We start from the raw sequence: 19,112 nt of genomic DNA on the forward strand, positions 1-19,112 counted from the left end.
GGCGTGGTAGCGCGCGCTTGTAATTCCGGCTACTTTGAAGGCTGAGGCGGAAGGATCGCCGGAGCCCAGCAGGTTGAGGCTGCGGTGGCCGGGAGCGGCACTGCACTCCAGTCTGGGCAACAGAGTGAGACGCCAACTCAAAAATAAATAAATAAATAAATAAATAAATAAATAAATAAATAAATAAATAAATAAAATTGCATTTAAACTAAAAAGTCAACACACACTGTTACATAACAAAGTTTTTATTCTGGTCATATAAGCTTAGCCACAGAATGAAGTGAAAGCAAACATACTTCAGAATCAAGTATTTGGTACTGCCCTTTCACATATCACCCCTTTTCCTTGGCCACTGCTTGGTTACATTTGGTGCCCGAGAAGGAAACAGTGGCAGGCTTGGAGACTGCAGTTTTGTCCTTGACATAGCTCTTTCACCATGTCCAAGTCACTTCCTTTGAATTCAGAAACTTGATGGCCAAAAGATGTAAGAATTGTTGCCCTTGAGATCTATTTTTCCTTCTCAATATGTTTATCAAGCAGAGTTGGGAAAATCTGATGGTATAGATGCTGGAAAGCATATCATTGGCTTGGGCCAGGCCAAGATGGGCTTCTGCGCAGATAGAGAAGATATCAATTCTCTTTGCATGACTGTGGTTCAGAGTATTATGGAAAGAAATATCCTTTCCTATGATTGCATTGGGTGGCTAGAAGTTGGACAGAGACAATCATTAACAAATTAAACACAGTGAAGACTAATTTGATGCAGCTGTTTGAGAAGTCTGGGAATACCAATATAGAAGGAATCAGTACAACCTGCTGTGGAGGCACAGCATTGAAAACCTGCTGTTTTCAGTGCTGCTAACTAGATTGAGTCCAGCTCTCGAGATGGACAGTATGCCCTGGTAGTTGCAGGAGATATTGCTGTATATGCCACAGGAAATGCTTGACCTACAGATGGAGTTAGAACCATAGCTCTGCTAACTGGTCCAAATGCTCCTTTAATTTTTGAAGGAGGGCTTTGTGGGGCACACATGCAATATGTATCTGACTTTTACAAGCCTGATATGTTCTCTGAATACCCTCTAGTAGTTGGAAAGCTCTCCATACAGTGCTACCTCAGTGCATTAGATTGCTGCTATTCTGTCTGTTGCATAATGATCCCTGCCCACTGGCAGAAAGAGGGAAATGATAAAGATTTTACCTTCAATGATTTTGGTTTCATGGTCTTTCACTCACTGTAGTGTTCTCTTATGGTTCTGGCTTGGCTATCACCCTGTACTCTCTTAAATTTATACAACATGCCACAACAGGGTATGCTTTTGAAAAAATAACAGCCAGTTGATATGATCTTAAATCAAGACTTGACTCAAGAACTTGTGTAGCGCCCAGTATCTTTGCTGAAAACATGAATTTCACAGAGGACACCCATCATCTGGTCAACTATATTCCCCAGGGATCAACAGATTCACTCTTCGAAGGGACATGATACCTAGTTAGAGTGGATGAAAAGCACAGAACTTACACTTGCTCCCCTCTCCAAATGGCACTTTGGATGAAGAAGTAGGATTTGTGCATTCAAATATGGCAACTGAGCATACTCCAAGCCATGCTAATAAAATGCCAAGACTCCGTCACAGCAGCAGAACTTGAAGCAGCTGTCATAGTAATGGGGAACATTAAGACATTCTGGGAGGTGCAAGACTTCAGCATGGGGGTGGGGAAGGGGTGAGAGTATGGGAATGGCTGAAGGAATGGGATGTCTGGGGACATTTTAAAAGACTTTATGTTGTTTAAATTTTTGTGTGACTAACATGGATCCTGGATAACTATTACTTTCGTGGGAAAGTCGTTTTGCTCAATTTGCTGAGATGCTTCCTGTTGTGGTTCAACCAATGCCAGATGTACTAAAATGGGCTCTGTAAAATTCATACCTCTCTGGCCATCTGTATGCATGATGTTTAGTTTTTAAACATGGCATAATGAATCATTGTGCTTATGTCAGGAGAAAGCACTGGTACCAGTCTCCAATTAAAAGTTGTTGTTTTTTTAATTTGGGGGGTTTTATTTAAACTTTTATTTTTATTTTTATTTTTATTTTTTTTGTGAGATGGAGTCTCACTCGGTCACCCAGACTGGAGTGCAGTGGCCCTCCCGGCCACCGCAGCCTCGCCTGCTGGGCTCCGGTGATCCTTCCGCCTCAAATATGATGTGCACAAACCCTGTTTGAAAATGATAAGACATGCCCTGTTTCTAAAACTAATAAATCCTGAAGAGGAAAAAAAAGAGGTCGGACAATAACACTGGTTCTGGAATCTGGAGTGTTGCCTTAAGTCCAGGCCAGCAGTAACAAAAGTTATTTTAACGGCCTCTGAATAGAGGTCTCTCTGAACAGTACCACTGAGCAGCCTTCTGGTATAGAGAACATGGTACATGTACAGGAGCTGTGGATATAGCTCTAGGTGTCCTGAACTAGTTATGGTAGATGATGCTGAATAATGTTGAGACATTACTGGAGGTGTGTATAAGGAAGTTTGTTGTTGCAATCCCTTGCACCTTATTTTAAAGGACAAATCAAACATTTTTTGGCTTAAAAAAAAAAAGTTAAATGGAAAGGAAAAACAGGTGGAACATAATTGGAATACTTCTGATGTTTCAGTGTTATACATTCCACTTACAGACTGATGATCTAAATTCACAGTATAAAAGAGTTATTTTCCTTTTTAATTGATATCTGTTCAATTAAAATAAGACTGTACAACCCAAGTGGTTACGTAGTTTGACTAGCCAAAATGTGTATTCTACTTCAAGATCTAAAAGTAGAATTTATAAAGCATTTTCTCAGACTCTCACCTTAAATAAAGCAATAAACAGGCCAGGCACGGTGGCTCACACCAGTAATTTCTGCACTCTTGGAGGCCGAGACAGGAGAATTGCTTCAGCCTAGGAGTTCAAACCCAGCCTAGGCAACATTGCAAGACCTCATCTCTACCAAAAAAAAAAAATTAGCCGTGCATGGTGAATGTGGTCTTAAAATGTGGTATGCACAAACCTTGTTTGAAAATGACAAGACAGCCAGGCACAGTGGCTCACACCTATAATCCCAGCACTTTGGGAGGCTGAGGTGAGAGGATTGCCTGAACCCACAGGTTCGAGACCAGCCTGGGCAACTTGACAAGACATCATCTCTACAATAAATCAAAAAATTAGCCACATGTGGTGGCACATGCCTGTAGTTCCAGCTACTTGGAAGGCTGAGGCAGAAGGATTGCCTGAGCCCAGCAGGTCAAGGCTGTGGTGGCTGTGATAGTGCCACTGCACTCTAGCCTGGGCAACAGAGTGAGACTGTGACTCAAAAAAAAAGAAAAGAAAGAAAGAAAGAAAAGAAAATGACAAGACATGCCCTTTTTCTAAAATTAATAAATTCTGAAGAGAGAAAAAAAGAGCTGGGACAATAACACTGGTTCTGAAATCTGGAGTGTTGCCTTAAGTCTAGTTAATAGGGACTGTAGTCCTAGCTGATTAGGAGACTGAGATGGAAGGATCCTTTAGCCCAGGAGGTCAAGGCTGTGGTGAGCTATGATCGTGCCAATGCACTTGGCAACACAGTAAGATCCCAGCCCAAAAACACCAAAATGAACACACATGGGATGAATAAGAAGATTGGCCAGTTTTGTAGATCTTTTTGGTACTGAATTATGACATGAGCCTTATAGATTGTACAGCAGAGATAGGTGGAACTAATGAACAAAACTACATTTTAAAAGCTTTATTTACTGCTAAATTCTGTGACGTTTCAGTTATCTAAAAAAACATATACAAATATGAAACATAATGTTTCGTGTTACAAGGTAATATGTAGTGTTTGAAGACACTCTTGTCTAATATAGTAGCATTTTTATTTGTACAGTCAAAATTTGTTTAAGTGACTTCATGTTAACATTCACTGATGTAGATCAATAATATAAGTTCATATTTAAAGAATGGTAGGAAAATGGTGCGTGTAATACTTTTGTAAATATTGAAAGATCAGTATCCACATCCCTCACCACAGTGGCATATTGTTACAATCAATGAACCTACATTGTCACATCATTATCACTTAAAATCCAAAGTTTACATTTGGTTTTACTCTTGGTGTTTACATTCTCTTGGTTTGGACAAATGTATACCAACATACATCCATCACTGTAGTATCATATGTAAGTTTTGCTGCCCTAAAAATCCTGTGTTCCACAGTCATATCTCCCTCCTTCTAACCCCTCAACATTTTACTGTCTCCACAGTTTTGCCTTTTCCAGAAGCAATACAGTCAGAATTATAGTGTGTGTAGCCTTTCCAGATTGCCTCCTTTCACTTAATGCGTATTTAAGTTTATTCCATGTCTTTTCATAGTTTGACAGCTAATTTCCTTTTTAGCACTGAATAATACTCAATTATCTGGATGTACCTCAGTTTATTTGTCCATTCACCTACTGAAGGGTATCTTGGTGGCTTTCAGGTTTTGGCAATGATGAATAAAGCTGCAATACACATCTGTGTATGGATTTTTGTGTGCATATACGTTTTCAGTTTATCTGAGTAAATATCAGAAAGTGTGACTGCTGGACTGAATGGTAAAGAGTATTTTTAGTTTTGTTAAGAAAATGCCAAACTGTCTTCCAAAGTGGCTGTGCCATTTTGCATTCCCACCAGCAATAAAAGAGAGTTCCTGTTGCTTCATTTCCTTGTCAGCATTTGATGGTGTCAGTGTTCTGTATTTTGGCCACTCTATTTGGTGTTCAGTGGTATCTCCTTGTCATTTTAATTTGCATTTCTCTAATGACATATGACATGGAGCATCTTTTCAGATGTTTATTTGCCACCTATATATTTTCTTCAGTAATGTGTCTCTTCAGATCTTTTGTCTATATTTTTTATAATGTCGTTCATTTTTTTATTGTTGAATTTTAACAGTTCTTTGTATATTTTAGATATCGGTCCTTTATCAGTTGTGTCTTTTGCAAATATTTTCTCCCAGTAGTTAGTGGCTTGTCATCGTATTCTCTTCACATAGTCTTTCTCAGAGCAGAAGTTTTAAATTTTAATGAATTCCAGCTTATTAATTATATCTTTCAGAGATCATGCCCAAAAATCATCACCACACCCAAGGTCATCCAGATTTCTCCTGTTATTGTCTAGAAATTCTAGTTTTGCATTTGACATTTAGATCTATGATCCAATTTGAGTTAAATTCTGTGAAGGGTGTAAAGTCTATATCTAGATTCTTTTTTTTTTTTTTTTTTTGCACATGGATGGCTTCCATCTGTTGAAAATACTATATTGCTTTCAGAGGCCAAGGCAAGAAACTATATTACTTTGGGAGGCCGAGGTGAGAGGGTTGTTCAAGAATAGCCTGGGCAACATAGTGAGACTTCATCTCTCCAATAAATAAAATAATTAGCTGGGTGTGGTAGCACATACCTATAGTTCTGGCTACTTGGAAGGCTGAGGTGGAAGGATCACTGGAGCCTAGCAAGTTGGCGCTGGGGTGGTCATGAGCGTGTCGCTGCACTCCAGCCTGGGTGACAGAGTGAGACTCTAACTCAAAAAAAAAAAAAAAAAAAAAAAGAAAATACTATATTTTCTCCATAGTATTGTCTTTGCTCCTTTGTCAAAGATCAGTTGGCTGTATTTATATGGGTCTATTTCTGAACTCTATTCTGTTCCATCAATCTGTTTGTCAGTTGTTTCAGAATATCACTGTCCTGATTGTTGTAGCTTTATAGTAAGTCTCGGAGCTAGGTAGTGTCAGTCCTCCAAGTTTGTTCTTCTTTAATATTGAGTTGGCTATTCTTGGTCTTTTTCCTCTCCATAGAAACTTTAGAATTGGTTTGTCAATATCCATATAATAACTTGATGAAATTTTGATTGGGATTGCACTGACTCTATAGATCAAGTTAGGAAGTACTGACATTATTGAGTCTTTCTACCCATGAACATGGAATATCTCTCCATTTATTTCATTATTTGCTGCCATTCATCACAGTTTTGTAGTTTTCATCACATACACACACAAAACAAACAATGACAAAACTTGTACATACTTTATTAGATTTATATCTAAGTATTTCATTATTGGGGGGTGCTAATTTAAATGGTAATATGTTTTTATTTCAAATTCTACTTGTTCATTGCTAATATATAGGAAAGTGATTGGCTTTTGTATATTAACTTTGTTAATGCTATAATTATGCTATAACTTGTTATTAGTTCCAGGAGTTTTTTATTTTTTCAGATTTTTTTTTTTTTTTTTTTGAGTTGAAGTCTCACTCTATTGCCCAGGCTGGAGTGCAGTGGCACACTCACAGCCACCACAGCCTCAACCTGCTGGACTCAGACAATCCTTCCACCTCAGTCTTCCAAGTAGCTGGAACTACAGGCATGTACTCCCACACCCAGCTTATTTTTTTGATTTATTGTAGAGTCGAGGTCTTACCAAGTTGCCCAGGCTGGTCTCAAACCCCTGAGCTTAGGCAATCCTCTCACCTCAGCCTCCCAAAGTGCTGGAATCCAGCTTGAGTCACCACGTCCAGCCTTTTTTCAGATTTTCTACATATGTGATCATGTTACCTGTAAACAAAAACATTTTTATTTCATTCTTTTAATCTGTAAAATTTTTATTTCCTTTCTTTCCTTACTGCACTAAATAGGACTTACAGTACAATGTTGAAAAGCAATGATGATAATGGACATGCTTGTCTTGTTCCTAATCTTAGTTTAAAAAAATCTTCAAGTTTTTCACCACTAGGAATGATGTTCAGCTGGGCTCGGTGGCTCAGCCTGTAATCCTGCGCTTTGGGAGGCTTAGGTGAGTGGATTGTCTGAACCCACGGGTTCGAGACCCACCTGGGCAACTTGGTGAGACCTCATCTCTACAATAAATCAAAAAATTGGCCGGGCATGGCAGCACGTGCCTGTAGTTCCAACTACTTGTAAGGCTGAGGTAGAAGGATCACCAGAGCCCAGCAGGTCGAGGCTGCACGGCCGGGAACATGCTACTGCACTTCAGTCTGGCCGACAGAGTGAGACTCCAACTCAAAAAAAAAGAATGATGTTCACTGAAGGTTTTTTGTAGATGTTCTTTATCAAGTTGAGAAAGCTACTCTATATTCCTAGTCTGCAGAGAGTTTTTTTCATAATCAGTGTTGAATATTGTCAAATCCTTTCTCTGCATCTATTGAGATAATCATGTGGGATTTTTTTCTTATTTAGCTTGCTGATATGATGGATTACAATGATTGATTTTTTTTAATGTTGAACCAGACTTGCATAACTGGGATAAATCTTACTTGATCATAGTGTTCAATTCTTTTTATACATTGTTACATTCAATTTGCTAACATTTTGTTGAGAATTTTTGCATCTGTGTTCACGAAAGATATTAGTTTGTAGTATTTTTCCTTTTAGTATGCCTTTTAATCTTTCGTCACGAGATGGACATGATGCACTGGGTAAAAAGAACTGCAATCAGAAGGCCTTTAGTAACGTAATGGCAAGGTGTTGGAGGAAGGGGAATTTTTCTATAGTCCTGTGATCGGGTCTGTTTCTGTTTGTTTGTTTGTTTTTGAGTTGGAGTCTCACTCTGTCGCCCAGACTGGAGTGCAGTGGCCGCTCCCGGCCACCGCAGCCTCGACCTGCTGGGCTCTGGCGATCCTTCCGCCTCAGCCTTCCAAGTAGCCGGAATTACAGGCATGCGCTACCATGCCCAGCTAATTTTTTTGATTTATCGTAGAGATGAGGTCTCGCCTGCCCAGGCGGGTCTCGAACCCGCGGGCTCAGGCAATCCACTCACCTCAGCCTCCCAAAGGCGCGGGATTACAGGCTGAGCCACCGAGCCCGGCTCAGGTCTGTTTTTTGGTGAGCCTAGGGACTATAAACTTCACCAGTACTTCTCAGTTTTCCCTCTTTAGGTGGAAAAGGATGGCTAGAGGGCTGGAATTGGGTAGTACACTTTCCCCCTATGAAAGATTATAGTGAGCTAAAGTAGTATTACCCTTCCCTAAGGTAGGTTAGGCTCCAATAAAACCCTAGCATGTAAGGGTCTGGCAAAATAGTTTCTCCTAAAGGCAGGCTGTTAAGATGAGCAGAATGCTCTGGTATATTTCAGAATGGTGATTTTCCCCCTACCCTTGCTTGAAGCACAAGAGACTTTTTCACCAATATTCACTGTAAAGAGCTGGTAGAACTCTTGGAGATATAACTTACAAAGCATAGGGAAATTATCCTGTATTATCTGAGAGGGCTCAATATAATCACAAGGGTCTTAGTAAGAGGGAAATAGACATAACACACATGAAGAGGCCATGAGCCAAGGAATGCAAGAGGACTTCAGAAGCAGAAAAGGGCAAAAAAACATTCTTCCCCAGAGCCTCCAGAAGAAATGAAGTAATGCTGATACCTTAATTTGGGGACTTCTGACTTTCATAATTGTAAGATAATAAATTTGTGGTTTTTTAAGCCACTAAATTTATAGTACTTTATTACAGCTCCAGGAAATGCCACAAATTACTGCTGTTGCTTCTATACTTGTTGTCTTTGGTCAATTTCCTGACCTCTAAAATGGTTGTTTTTCAATAATTTTGTTCTGTATTATACTTTTTTTATGGTTTGGTTTTTTAATAAGATTTGCCAGCCTCTTCCTCATACCACCATACCAAATATCTTGCCCCTTTTCCCAAGGCCTTTTTTTTTTTTTTTTTTTTTTTTTGCAGTCTCACTGTTGCCCAGACTGGATGGCCACTGCAGCCTTGACCTGATGGGCTCAGGCAATCCTTCTACCTTACAGTCTTCCAAGTAGCTGGAACCACAGGCGTGCACCACCATGCCTGGCTAATTTTTTGATTTATTATAGAGGCAAGGTCTCGCCAAGCCCAGGCTCATCTTGCCAAGCCTCAAGCAATCCTCTTGCCTCCACCTCCCAAAGTGCTAGGATTACAGGCATGAGCCATGGAGCCTGGCTTCCCAAGGACTTTTTATCCATTCAGTCACTCTATGACTTTTAGTAGGATAATTGAGTCCATTTACATTCAGTGTTATTATTGATAAGAACTTACCACTGCCATTGTGTTGCTTGTTTCCTAGCTGCTTTGTAATTCCTCTCTTCCTTTCTTCCTATCTTCCTTTGTGGTTATTTGCTCTGGTAGCATGTTTTAATTCACTCTTTATATTTTTGGCGATCTATTATAAGCTTTTGTGTTGTGGTTACCATGAGGCTCACAAAAAACATCTTATGGATACAACAAGCTATTTTATTTTATTTATTTATTTATTTATTTTTAATTTTTTTTGAGTTGGAGTCTCATTCTGTCCCTCAGAGTGGAGTGCAGTGGCCACTCCCGGCCACTGCAGCCTCGACCTACTGGGCTCTGGCGATCCTTCCACCTCAGCCTTCCAAGTAGCTGGAACTACAGGTGCACGCTACCACGCCTGGCTAATTTTTGATTTATTGTAGAGATGAAGTCTCACCAAGTTGCCCAGGTGGGTCTCGAACCTGTGGGCTCAGGCAATCCACTCACCTCAGCCTCCCAAAGTGCTGGAATTAGATACAGGCTGAGCCACCAAGCCGAGCTACAAGTTATTTTAAAGATACAAAATATATCTTAGATCACTAAGAAACAAACAGAAACAAGAAAAATTTTTTAAACTTTCCACATTTTAATTTAATTCTCCCACATTTTTAACTTTTAGTTGTCCCAATTTATATATTTTAATATTACCTACCTCTTATTAGGTTGCTGTAGCAATGTAATAATCGATAGACTTGTCTTTTGGACTTCATACTAGAGTTGAGTAGAATGCAAATACAGTATGAGAGAATTCTGGGTTTGTCCATGGCCTTAGTTTTACCAGTAGATTTTATACCTTCAAGTGCTTTCTTTTTTGCACATCAGTGTGTTTTTCTTTCAGATTAAAGAACTTCATTAGCATTTCTAATGGGAAGGGTCTGGTGGTAAATTACCTCAATTTTTGTTTTTTCTGAGGAAGACTTTATTTCTCCATATTTGAAGGATAATTTTGCTGGATACAGTATTCTCAGATAGCAGTCCTGTTTGTTTTTTTCCTTTTAGCACTTTGAAAATGTGGTTCCACTCCCTTCTGGCCTGTATGATTTCTGTTGAGATGTCTGTTGCCACACAAATTACTTCTTTTCTCTTGCTACTTTTAGAATTATCTCTTTGTCTTTGACCTTTAAGAGTCGAATTATTAAATGCCTTGGGGCAGTCTTATTTAGATCAAATCTGTTTGATGGTCTCTGACCTTCTTGTACCTTGATATTTTTATATTTTTCTCAAGTGTTGACAAGTTTTCTGTTATTATTTCTTTGAATAAACTTTCCACCACTTGCTCCTGTACAACTCCCTCTTGAATACCAATAATTCTTAGTTTTGGCCTTGAGGTAATCTATATTCTGTAAATGATCTTTATCTTTCTTCTGTGTATTTTCAAAGAGTTTGTCTTTTTTTTTTTTTTTTTTTAGGTCACCCAGGCTAAAGTGTCACCCAGGCTAAAGTGTCATGGCATAATTATGGCTCACCACAGCTTTGAATTCTCAGGCTAAGGCAATCCTCCCACCTCATCCTCCCAAATAGTTAGGACTACAGGTACCACTGTGCTTAACTAATTTTCTTTTAATTTTTTTTGGAGAGATGAGGGTGTCACTATATTGCCCAGGCTGGTCTCGAACTCATGAGCTCAAGCAGTCCTCCCACTAGGTCTCTCAAAGAGCTGAGATTACAGGTGTAAGCCACCAGACTTAGCCCAAATAGCTTGTCCTTGAGCTCCCTGATTCTTTCCTCTGCTTGATTCATTCTGCTGTTGAGAGCCTCTACTGAATTTTTCAGTCCAGCAAATGTATTTCTTAGTCACAAGATTTTTTGACTTTTTTTTTTTTTTATGATTTCAATCTCGTGTTATCTTGGAGATCACTGAGTTTCCTTAAAACTACTATTTTGATTTCTTGATCAGAGAGCTCACCTGTCACCATCTTATTAGAATCAGTTACTGGTTTCTTGCTTTGTCCATTTGGGGAGATCATGGTTCCCCGTTTGCTATTGTTTCTGTGTGTGTACATCTATGTCTTTGCATTGAAGGCTTATTCATTCCATTGTTCTGTCTGGCTTGTTTTGGCTTTTATTAAATACATTTGCTTAGAGGTTCTTTACCACTAGGTCACTGCCACTTTTTTGGTTCTATGCGACACCTTAAGCCCAGGTTAGCCTCACCTTTAGTAAACAATCAGAGTACTGCCTTCCCGAATAAGGGAGGTCCTGAAGGGACTATCCCAGCAGTGTCAGAAGACTGGCTAGGGGGCTCATGACCCAAGTCACCTGTGGGCCAAACCTTCTACAGCATTGGACTGGGGGTGGTAGTCCCACATCCTGCTTTGTCTCTGCCTGTTCTCAGGGATATTTCTCCCTTTAGGCAATCACAACGATTCCCATGGGTTAAGGCAGGGACCAGTCTCCTACCAGGGAACTCAAGATGGTAGGGAAGCTGGTTGTCCACCTCAATTTCACCTTTTCCAGTACAGGAACAGTGAGTTAGGGGAAATTTTTCCTCACACTTGGTGCTGGGCAAAATAAGAGGAAAAGGATGTTGTGGATGTGAAAGTCTGATTTTCTTACCATCTGCTCAGAGATTTTTTCACTTCTCTGTGGCCCCGGGAACTGTTTCATCATCGTATGAGTTCTGGAATGTTTCTGGTAATAATCTTGACACTGTATATTTGTTTTTGGTTTTCTGGGGGGGGGGAGTGAAGGCAACTTGCCTCTATTTCACCATTTTGAAACCAGAAGTATTCCAAATATATATTCTTATTTCTCTACTCCTCTTGGCAGACAAATGCTCAACAGGCAGATTTCCATGTGCACTTCAGGGCCCCAAGTTCTGCTACAGCCCAAGACCTCAGACTCTTCACTAATCTAAGACACACTGGCTTTAGTCTATAATAATGATTGCATTCAAAACGCCCTGAGATCGCTGGCTCCAGCAAGACCCCCAGCTCTATTCAGCAACTTGCAGACTCTTAAAGTGCCACAAATTCCCCCAAAGCCTTTTTAATATAATTTTTTTCTACTGCTAAAAATTAAAACTCTAATGATAATGGACACAAAAATCAAATCACATAGAAATTATGTCTCTCAAATAATCCTATCTGGATGCCTTTATCATCAAATATGGCATGTCGATTAGAAATTTTCAAGAAGAGATGTCGTTTGTGTTATCTGAGCCAAGTTAAATTTAGGGGTTGGGGGGAAGGTAATATCCTTAATTTCAAATTCATGAGAAAAAAGATCACTGCAAATCTACTTGTTGTAAGAATCCACATTTCCTCATTTGATCCGGTAGCACTAGCCTGGTGTCAGTTGCTATAGTTGTCCAACTCAGTAAGAAACAAAATTTTGTTTCTTACAATTCAGTGTTCTTTCCCCACTAAATTTCTCTTTAAATTTAAGTCTGTCTTGCTTTTTGCCTAAGATCAAGTTGCTAGCTGCCATTTTTCTATTGAGATACAAGTAAATTAGAAGCGTGAACAATAATTTCAAATGGTTATTGACAGCAAACTGTCATTGGAACTAGGCAGATCTTGAATCAAATACCAATCAGATCTAAGTAGGTGAGTGACTTTAAACAAGTTACTCAAGCCAGGTTCGGTGGCTCAGCCTGTAATCCCAGCACTTTGAGAGGCTGAGGTGAGTGGATGGCCTGAGCCTATGGGTTCGAGACCTGCCTGGGCAACTTGGCGAGACCTCATCTCTACAATAAATCAAAAATTAGCCGGGTGTGGTAGCGCGCGCCTGTAGTTCCAGCTACATGGAAGGCTGAGGTGGAAGGATCGCCGGAGTCCAGCAGGTCGAGGCCGGGAGTGGCCACTGCACTCCAGTCTGGGTGACAGAGTGAGACTCCAACTCAAAAAAAAAACAAACCAAGTTACTCAATGTTTCAGTTAATTTCCTCACCTCCAAAATATGTCTGATATCTGCCTTACAGGATTGCAGGAAGGATTAAATAAGTATACGTATGTTAAGAGTCCTTTTATTTAGCCTAAACGATAGTGGTTATCACCACAGCTGCTGGGTTAGCGATCTAAAGGGGTGGTAGGTAATATGAGGAAGGGTAAAGAAGGAACAAAGAAAATGGAAAAATTAATCTTCTTCCTTGTTGTACCCAACACTAATGAGTAACCAAATTAACTACAAATGCTCCTTGACTTTCATTGGGTTACATCCAAAAAACCCCATCATAAGTTGAAAATACTGTAAGTCAAAAATGAATTTAATATACCTACCAAACATCATAGCTTAGCCTAGCCTACCTGAAATGTGCTTACAACATTTACATTAGCCTACAGGTGGGTAAAATTATCTAAGATAAAGCCTATTTTATACTGAAGAGTTGACTCATGTAATTTATTGATAACTGTACTGAAAGTGAAAAACAGAGTGGTTGTATGGGTATTCAAAGTGTGGTTTCTACTGAATGCATATTACTTCTGCCATATCATAAAGGTGAAATATCATTAAATCAAATCGTTGTAAGTTGGGGACCATCTGTAGATGAAATTTCTTTAATCTCTCCTTATCCACCAGTGGACAATGAAGTGACCTCCTTTTTTTAAATTCCCTTTTTCACTAAGATGCTTCTACATAGTACAATATTATATCACATGCACCATACTAAGAAATGTAACAGACATTTTGCGTAAAGCTGCATTTAAATGTTTTTTCTCCTTAAACAAGTTTTTTTTGTTTTTTTTTTTTGTTTTGAGTTGGAGTCTCACTCGGTCGCCCAGACTGGAGTGCAGTGGCCGCTCCCGGCCACCGCAGTCTCGACCTGCTGGGCTCTGGCGATCCTTCCTCCTCAGCCTTCCGAGTAGCCGGAATTACAGGCATGTGCTACCACGCCCGGCTGATTTTTTGATTTATTGTAGAGATGAGGTCTTGCTGCCCAGGCGGGTCTCGAACCCGCGGCTCAGGCAATCCACTCACCTCAGCCTCCCAAAGGCGCGGGAAACAAGTTTTTTTTTTAAGAGTTACTATCTGAGAAACACTGTATTAAGTACCATTATTTAAAAATTTATATACTGAATTTTTTTTTAAGTCCACTACAGTGGTAGGGTTCTCCACCTTTTCTCCCAGTATAGATTCCTTTGGAAATCTGATTATTGCTATGTCTCTGCTAAAATGTAAATCTATACAAAACTGTGAAAATGATTTCAAGAGATCCACAAGCCCCCTGAAGTCCATCTGTAAACCCCAAGTGAAAATATCTACCTTTGCTGGAAAATCCTGCATTGCAAATATGCATCACTTAAACCTAGGTGAATTAGCAAACCTGAATTTTCATATATCTAGATTGTTTTAACTAGGGCAGTCCAATCTTACAAATGAAATGCAAATAACTACAGTTCCCATACATTAGAGCAAATGATTTGGAGTCAAAATATTGCCACCATTTACTTCCTCTGTTTGACGTTGGAACTTACCCACTTTGGACCCCAGTTTCCTCACCTATAGGATGGGGAAATAATCCTCATTCTACCTGCATCTCAAGACAGTAATGAGAAAAGAGATAAAGAGGTAACAGTTCCTCATACACCATAAAGTGTTACATGATGAATGGGGTCTACTGGAATTACTTGTCCCACTGCTGCTAGAACCAACCTCTGCTGCTGTGTATCTACCTTGGGTAAGTGTTTCCCAACATGTAAGTATGAAATCATATGAAGAGAAAGCCCAGAATTACCTGGTGCTATCTGCTAGAGATCCTAGAACACTTCATTTGATCTGCAAACAGGTGGCCTCTCCCTCTGGTGGCCTAAGAAAGGCCGCTTGATTCATCTCTGTTTTCTGTACCAGTTACAAGCTGGAAGCTAAATAAATGTTTGTTGAACGGATGGTGAACAAATGAAAAGCTTAAGTGAAAAGAGCAAAATGACACCCTTAACACCTTGGGCTCCCTCAATGTACTCCTATCTCCTAGTTTTCAACAACTGGGAGTTCAGGACCCCAACTGCTATCCCAAAGAGTCAGCAGCCAGCAAGAACTACAACTCTTGTGCAAGCTACTGGATTGGGCCCTCAGGAGGGTGCACACACACAGGTATATGAGAACTGCTGTTTGACTGTCATAATTTGTAAATCTCTGCATTAAAAAGAGAAAGAAAAGCTCACCCTCTATAAAGACCTGGCAATTGATAGGAGGAGAACTGTGCTTCTTTCAGGTGCTTTTTACATTACAAAATGCTATAACATCTAATTTCACAATCCTTTAGTTCTTTGAAAATGTGGTAGAAAGTACTATGTATGCCAACTCCTCAAATCTAAAGAACATTTTTATTTCTAATATAATTAATCTTTTGCCTGTTCTGTGGCTGTTTCTAATATATACAACAACTTTAATTCAAGTGAAACAATAATATTACCAGGTATCTAGCTCATACTTTTAAAAAGTAATTTTTAGCTATTACCATGTATGGCTATTGAAAAAGAAAATATTCATAACAATTACTAACTTTTTTAGTATTTGCAATATGTTCCATACCCATGATCTCATTTCATCCTCATAGCAATCCTATGATTGCTATGAGAGTTATTTTCACTTGCTAAATAATAAAAGTGCCTAAAGTCACATAGCTAGCAAATGGCAGAACAGAAATGTAAACCCATGTATTAAGACGCTAAAGCCCACATTCTTAACTCTTAAGGGGTCATGTAAAATAATACTACTAATCCTTTAGTTGCAGCCTTAAACAAGAAGAATTCTAATGCTATCTAGGAGATGAACAGATCCCTAAACTCATTTCCAATCACTCTGTTAAAATAAGTTTAGCCTAAAGCTGCCTCCTTATATTTTTTCTTAAAGCAGAATTTATTGAGAGGGCCTGAAGGGGTTGCTCCTCCTTATATATTTTAAGTTCAGCCTAAAGGTCCTCCCCGCTGCATCAACTATACCCTAACTTATTGGATGTGTAAACAGACTGTAACCTACTCTTGTAACAAGCAGCTGAGTCTCAGACAATTGCAGCAGCCCAGTTTTGGCAAATTACTGTTCAAATAAGGCAAATACTGAACTGTAACTAACCCAGGGGTTTCTGTACCTCACTTCCATTTTCTGCCTGTCACTTTCCTCTTTTTGTCCATAAATATTATCCCACCATGCAGCAGCCCCAGAATCACTCCAAATCAGGATGCTGCCTGATCCATGAATTGACTTTGTTGAAAAATTTCCTTTTAACATCCCAAACAGAATACAGAGGCTTCTCTACAGTAACCCCCAAATATAAATAAGCTAATTACTTAACAGGAATCAGTATAATTTCTTTGATTCAGTTTAGCTAACATTTTAAGCCAATCTGGATTATAATGCCATATTTACAGAGAATTTTGAAGCAACAGTATTTTCTTAATATAATATTCAATTTAACCACCACTAAGTAGTGCTCATTAAAATCTGGAAAAATTTACATCCTCTTCAAAACTTAGTGTTCCTAGATCAAACACAACCTTAATAAAACAGGCTAAAGACAGCAAGCAACCTCAAGCTGCTGGTAAGCAATATTGAATAAATTCAGCTCCAGTCAGCAGACCTCTCCGCCCTCTAAGCAGTTTAGTGGCCAAGTTTCAGATCATGGTGAACTTTATGAAACCACCTATATAAAATTATTATCAGGGCACAGAGTAAAAGCTACAGATATGATTAGAGATAAATATGTTGCATCTAAATTTATTTGCAATTACCTTCACCTCCCAACCCCTGGGGAGAAGGGAAGCTGCCACCCCAAGGCTAATCAACAAAAAACTGACTGCTTGAGGAGACAAGAAGCCATTTGAAAGGCAAGTGGACCGGGCTGGGTGACTCAGCCTGTAATGCCAGCACTTTGGGAGGCCGAGGTGAGTGGATTGCCTGAGCCCACAGGTTTGAGACCAGCCCGGGCAACTTGGCAAGCCCTCATCTCTACGATAAAATAAAATTAACCAGGCATGGTAGCACACATCTGTAGTTCCAGCTACTCGGAAGGCTGAGGCGGAAGGATCACTGGAGCCCAGAAGGTCGACGCTGGAGTGGCTGTGAGCACGCATGCCACGGCACTCCAGCCTGGGCGAAGGAGTAAGACTCCAACCCAAAAAAACAAAAAAGAGACGGGCTCGGTGGCTCAGCCTGTAATCCCGCGCCTTTGAGAGGCTGAGGTGAGTAGATTGCCTGAGCCACGGGTTTGAGACCCGCCTGGGCAACTTGGCAAGACCTCATCTCTACAATAAATCAAAAATTAGCCCGGTGTGGTAGCGCATGCCTGTAGTTCCAGCTACTTGGAAGGCTGGGGCGGAAGGATCGCTGGATCCCAAGCAGGTCGAGGCTGTGGTGGCCGGGAGCGGCCACTGCACTCCAGTCTGGGCAACGGAGTGAGACTCCAACTCAAAAAAAAGAAAGAAAGAAAGAAAGGCAAAAGTGGTTTCAATCTCCAGGGACCCCAACTCCCCCTACAGCTTCCTCCTGGTCTGCCTCCAACACAGCTCAGGGCTAGGGGAGTAGTACCTAGGGTCAAGGGAACCATTTTATAGCATCTATTTTATAGACAGCATCTGAGAATCGTATCTGAGATATTTTTCAGACTTTGAGACCCAAACTCCTACCCTGACTCAGAGCATCAGGAAGTCCTGTACCAGTCACAGGACCTCAGAAAAGTAGCTTCAACATCCTCCAATGACATAATCAACCAATCAATAGCCCCTGTCCCTCTGCCCACCAAGTTCCCTTTAAAAACCTTATCCTCTAGCAAGGCACAGTGGCTCACGCCTGTAATCCCAGCACTTTGGGAGGCGGAGGCAAGAGAATTGCCCAGGGGTTAGAGACCAGCCTGGGCAACATGGTGAGACCTCATCTCTACAATAAATAAATAAAAAATCAGCCAGGCATGGTGGCACATGCCTGTAGTTCCAGCTACTTGGAAGGTTGAGGTGGAGGGATCACCTGAACCCAGCAGGTTGAGGTTGTAGTGGCCGTGACTATGCCACTGTACTCCAGTCTGGGCAACAGAGACTCACAACTCAAAAAAAACCTAAAAAACCTGTCATCTGAATCTTTGAGGAGGCAGATTTGAGTGATTTCTCCTGCCCTCCTAACTTAGCTATTTTGCAACCTTAAACGTTCTCCATTGTAATGGCTGCATCAATAAAAGAACATAACACGAAATCAATATAGCTAATGAGCAGCCATTTTAACATTACTTATAACAGTTATATATTTTTCTAGCAGTTCACTTTAATTTACCCTCTAATCCACTAGTCAAGGACAGTACAGGTTTCTCAGAGGTAGCTACGATAATTGTTTTAGAACCCGCCTCCCCAGCTTGTTTTGTACTAATTATTTTTTCTATTTCAAGTGTTTGCCTCCACCCATAAGACCCAAGTTAACCTAGTCAGCCCCTTGTGACCTTCAGACAGACCCCACCACCATGGCAGCAATCATGTGACTAACCCACACATCTGCCTGCTGTCCATCACCTGAGGTCAGTACCTGCACTTACCTGTCCCTTCATGTTGACATTGAGCAGACCACCACCCAATCACCTTAATGACTTGCCCCCATCAAGGGGAATGTTTAATAGCATTCGACCTCAAGTAGCTACCTCCCATTGCTTTAACTAGTCTAGTGTGGCCATGTGCTCTTGGAGCTATATTTCCTAGGCTTTGGCCCTCTCTCCTACCTTGGAGAGGTGAATCTTCTCTCTCTCTCTCTGTCATTTACTTTCTAAATAAACAATATTTTCTAATCTAACTTCTGTGCAATTCTTTGCATCTTTCACGTGACATTGGATCATACCACTCCACCCTAGCAAATCTGACCTAACATTCTGGAGTCCTAGGTGACCCTGGCTAGCCCTGGGTAGCCCTGAGTGGCTTGAGTGGTCCTGGGTAGTCTTGGGTAGTCCTGGGTAGTTTTTTTTTTTGAGTTGGAGTCTCACTCAGTCGCCCAGACTGTAGTGTAGAGGCTGCTCCCGGTCACCGCAGCCTAGCCTGCTGGGTTCCGGCAATCCTTCTGCCTCAGCCTTCCAAGTAGCCGGAATTACAGGCA

At 40.5% G+C, this 19,112-nt stretch overlaps 1 protein-coding gene and 1 pseudogene across 1 annotated transcript in view; one reads left to right on the forward strand and one right to left on the reverse strand.

Annotated features, from left to right (window-relative positions):
* The window catches only part of DHRS7B (dehydrogenase/reductase 7B), a 33,947-nt gene extending 27,391 nt beyond the window's left edge, over positions 1 to 6,556 (reverse strand). Inside the window, exon 1 of the mRNA XM_008062261.1 lies at positions 6,526 to 6,556. The gene's annotated coding sequence lies outside the window, so the exon portion shown is untranslated. The remainder of the gene's footprint in view (positions 1 to 6,525) is intronic.
* On the forward strand, positions 437 to 1,241 carry LOC103264572 (annotated as a pseudogene).
* Positions 6,557 to 19,112: the final 12,556 nt, after the last annotated feature.

Source organism: Carlito syrichta, unplaced genomic scaffold (assembly GCF_000164805.1).
Source record: "Carlito syrichta isolate Samal-C Ts95f unplaced genomic scaffold, Tarsius_syrichta-2.0.1 Scaffold305683, whole genome shotgun sequence".
Lineage (NCBI taxonomy): Eukaryota > Metazoa > Chordata > Mammalia > Primates > Tarsiidae > Carlito > Carlito syrichta.